The following is a 5,241-nucleotide window of genomic DNA, read 5'->3' on the forward strand; positions in this document are numbered from 1 at the left end:
TGCCCAGATAAATAAAGACGCTTAACATGATGTTTACTCCATAAATCATGTAAAAGAATGATTATTACAAGGAGATAAATGAAGGGTACGTAATTTTACAGCCAGTCTTCATATATACTTCATATAAATTTATCAGTTAGTAATAATTTTCAGTATGTCTGTTTGTCTCTGTCTCTATGTCTGTCTGTCTGGCTCTCTCTCTTTCTGTCTGTCTGTCTGTTTGTCTGTCTGTCTGTTTTTCTGTCTGTCTGCCTGCCTGTCTCTCTCTTACTGTGCCAGTCGAGTAGTCTGAAAGCTAATTCTCCAAAAGGAAGGATACTTCGCTGTCCTCCCAACTGCGAGACTTTTTCCTTAATGCCATACCAGGAAGAGCAAGGCGGCCACCCCTATAAGAGCATGGGCGGGATCACACACATACGTACACGTGAATAATATGTGTGTGTGTGATCGCACCCATCTTTCTTTAGGAATGACTATTTTGCTCTCATTTAAAATAAGGCATCAAGGAAAAGGTCTCGCAATATGGAGGGCAGCAAAGTCTCCTTCCTTCTGGGTGGTACAAAGATTTTAGTCACCTGTCATATTGCAGTAAATTAATACAACGACCACATGGGCGTGGATGAACTTGACATGCTACGGCAAATATATGGTTTTGATAGGAAAGTGGTGGCATATATTACTTTAGGTATCCGTGATCCAGCTATAATCAATGCTTACATAGTATAAAATAAAACAAAAAACAAACAGGTGAAGACTCGCTGCCTATTCTGCAGTTTAGAAGGATCTAGCAAGAGGCTTTTGTCATACAGCACAATTCTGTGAAGAATCTGAACGTCGTAAGTTGGCATAGAGTGTGATGGATTCAGTACGCTTCAAGTAATACGGGAGTACATTGGCCAGAATTTGTTCACCAAAAATGCAGATGAGAAGCGTTCTCAAGAAAAGGCAAAGAAGAGCAAGTCTAAGTGCAATCACTGTGGTGCATTATGAAAAACTGCTTCTACCCTTCCTTCCTGATATGTACCAAACATAGCTTAGTTTCAAATGTCTTGTTCTATATATATATGTTAATTACACCCAGAATTATATTTTCAACTGTTGTAATTATTGCAGTTTAGTTTCTAGGTTAATTAACATGTATTGATTATTGTTTAGTTTCAGATCCTGAGTATGAAATTCAAGTATATTGCTATGTTATTCACATTTGCAAAAGTAATTTTAATAGATGTAAAAAAAAAAAGAGTGATGAAGTAAAAACGTTTAATTTACTTAATAGATGGGTCAAGAGAATCCTAGACATTTGTTACACTAATTTGCCTGCTTTTTATTAAAATATATATTTGTTTTCCTCTATCTAACTTCTGGGTGCCTGACGGATACTAATAGCCCAACTCTACCAAGTCCCGCCCTTGAAATAAGTATCAAATAGGTATCTTTATTTTAAACATATAAAGGATACATAACTGCGCCATAATGAACATGTCTAAAAATCATAAGAAGATTCCAATACCTATAGAAAGCACAGCCTTCTCCCCAAGACTCTAATTGCCTAAATTACACCTTTATGGCTCGGGTCGTAGCTTTAAAATGCTCCTAGAATAGCTCATAAAAAAATGCACACTTCGCTCGCCGAACTTACCCCCCTCGACTAAAAAAAATGCTGAAATGACGCCCCTTGCTATCAACCACCAGCCTGTGGCCAAGGTTATTAGGCCAACTGGATCCTATTTATTGTTTCAACCTCCCTTGGAAAATCGACTACATTATCTATTATTCAATATGTTGTGAATGGTATGTTTTTTTATTCTGAAGTAATGCTTGAGGATCTGTTTACTGTTGTTGTATTGATGGCATGCTATCAAGATAAAGGCCACTGAAAGGTACTTTGTGCAATGGGGCAGTGTGGAGAATTTTTTTTCGATATATGGAGTGGCATTGACTCCCAGGCTCGCCAATACGACTTCCTCCCTTCTGTTTATCCTGTGGGCTGTGTCCCACTTTTCTATTGCTGCTGTATGTTTATTGTTTATGTGTAGGTTGATCCACTCACTTTGCTACAGATACATTTTTGCTTTCATAAGGGGCGCAAAACAGTTGAGATCTGTATGGACAATGTTTAGGTCCGAATCCCCCGCTGACCCGGCTAATTTGTCAGCCAGCTCATTACCAGGGACACCATAATGACCTAGTACCTATTAGCTTGACTGATTATTGGCAATATGTAGCTTACGAATGCAGTTCAATTTTGGTAGTTTCTAATGACGTAATGGCTTTAAGTGAACTTGATGAATCTAAAAAATACTAGTCTACCGTGGGTCGTCTAAAGCTTTATTTATTGATAAAGTTTGGCAATAAAAATCTCTGTATGATTCGGCACTCTGAATCATTGGCATTCTGCTAACCATAAAATCGCACTAACACACTCATTGTCTTGGAGCCGTATATATGTGAATTGATGGTCTGGCAGGTACTCCACCTCAAGACGCTCGATCCGAGTACATTCCAGGACTCCAAGACACACGCATACAAGCACTTCCAAACATTTCAAAATTGAGTTCGATGCCAAACCATACATGACTGACCAATAATCTACTTGAGACCTGAAATCGTTAACAAACACTTTCTATCCCTCCCCATTAATTACCAGATATGCCTTTTATTAAATTTGGAAATCTTTCAGAATTTTGAATAGGTATAGGGTGATTGTCTAGAGTTGGCCTGATGTTAGGCTTCCTCCTATGAGAAAAAATTACCTCAGTACTCATTCTTATGGAAGACTCGCCAAAGGAAGCCCCAGTTATGATACATATCCAGTGCCATTTGAATACGATTTGCCGATAATTCTGCATTACTCATTGGTATAAAGTGAGTATTTAAGATGTCATTGATCATACACAGAAGTAATGACACTCGGTGACAAGACACTTCCTGGCACAGCTCTCTCTTGACGATTCACCTCATCGAGGGGAGGATCCCGTTTTCTTTGGGCACGCGAAAGGGATGGCGATGGCGGGACCCGCGGGCCAGGCGAATCTTTCCAGATGAATTGTAAGTGATATATGCTTTGCTCTGTTAATGCTTGATTCATAATTTTCCCAGAACTTCGTTTAATTAAACGGAAAATATAGTGTTTGTGACTCTTGTGTGCAAACACACACACATGTGCGCACATACAGTATATATGTATATATATATGCAAATATATACATATATATACACACATATATATATATATATATATATATATATATATAATGTGTGTGTGTGTGCATGTATGTATGTGTGTGTGTGTGTGTGTGTGTGTGTGTGTGTGTGTGTGTGTGTGTGTGTGTGTGCAAGCACACAGACACACATGTGTATAAGTATGTATAAATACCTTCCACGTGGCGTACAGAAGCACGTGTATGCATAGCTTCACCGCAGGCGCCCCAACGTGCCCCACGCCCCCACACCTGTACTTAAGGCTCAGGATGACCCAAGTCAGTCTCATTCCTTTCAGAGAGTCTTGCCGATTGCTGTGGGTCAGGCTGGCTGCGCCCACCCTCCGGGCAGCCCAGCACTTAGCCTTACGAAGACTTGTATCCGTGTTAATATCCGGTTGCTTACGCTTCTCAATAAAAGAAGTTAAGCCAACCGTCCTTTCACTACCCCTGCTAAACCATATGTTTAAGGCGTTAATATAGACCCTTTACATTCTGGTAGCAGCGGGGAGTTGTGTCCTTTTGGCACACAACAATGGACTCACCGTCTCCGAAACCTGGTCACCGCTCGGACCAGTCGCTTCCATACACGCAAAAGTCTTCAGAACCCGTTGTGAGTACATATTTGGGCCATTTTTCCTTTCTTTTATCTTCCCCATAAATGTGTTAAGCTGTATGTGCAGTTACGCTCGCGCTGGTTTTGTTAGGTTAAAGTGCTAATTGGCAGCAATGGTACGCTCTCCACTGCTGACCTCAGATGACATTACTGTGTGATCAACGGAATGGGTTCAAACAACAGGAATATCGTTCATTTATTACGTATTTGTTTAATTTTTCTCGTGATTAGAGAGTATATCGTTTCAATTGCAACGAATTTAGCGCGTTCATGATTTTACTATTTTCATGAACATCATATCATTTTTCTTTCTCATTACCCATTTCCCGTCTTGACCTGACCTCCGAGTGAAAGCTATCAGTCACATCTGCTTGGGACAGCTGTGTGACCTGACCCACTCTCACTCTGAGTGATTAACACGTGAAATGAATGTGAGAACCGCTGGCATTTCCTGTATATTGTTTACGAGATTGTTACATTATAGGATAACGCGTAGCATCCGTTGCATGTTCATTGGTGACACGTTCTATCGGCGCTAGAGCAGAGCTTGTAACGCGAATTACTTCCATTTTTATATAGCGCCAGGGATCTTCCCCTTATCATAGTGTCAGAATGCCTGATTACTTGGGGTTGCGTATATGCCTAAAGATCCGCGCTCCGACACGTTCGTTCGGAAACTTTTTGAGCCGGTGTGACCCGCGGTTACGTCCGTTAAGTAATGTAGGACTAGGGTTTAAGCTAGAATTGAGATTCTCTTATTAATCACATCCCGCTCACCCCCTTGACGTCGCTGCCATGTTTGGGGTAAATCCCATCGATTTGTGATTCATGATAAATACCCGTAGGGCATTGCATGAGCGCCCATCACAGACTCGCAGATAGAGTGGGTTATTAATATTTTCCCAGCTCGATTCGCTTCATAAAGTACGGCAAATTAGGGTACAGTGACCCCCCCGTCAATTGAAGTCTGTATGCGCAGCTTGACATGTTACCTCGGCAGAATGTTTTTCCCCCGAGAAGATTCGTTCGCGAATTGTTTCACGTCACCATTCATTAGTGCGTCATTCTGTCGCATATCATTAAATGTTAAATTCAATGTAGTATTTGAAATATTTTTTATTACTTCTATAGCTAGTTTATTGCATTTGTGTAAAATGAACGTTAATTTCCGTGTTTGGCACCCTTGTTTGGTCTGTGTGAGGTCACTTTCACTCTCATTCTTCTCTGCGTTACGACAATTGGTTCAAGTAATTCCTTGCAGATGCCTTTGTCATTTCCCTTATTTACCCTCCTGTCTATCAGAGACGGTTAGCAGTTCAAGCTAGGTCTATGCGGACCGCTGTTACCGTCTCTCTCTCCTAAATTTTTTCCTTAACTTTGTGAAAATAAAACACAAACTGAAAAAAAAGAGAAGACGAAAATAAC

Source organism: Penaeus chinensis, chromosome 14 (assembly GCF_019202785.1).
Source record: "Penaeus chinensis breed Huanghai No. 1 chromosome 14, ASM1920278v2, whole genome shotgun sequence".
NCBI classification, from domain to species: domain Eukaryota; kingdom Metazoa; phylum Arthropoda; class Malacostraca; order Decapoda; family Penaeidae; genus Penaeus; species Penaeus chinensis.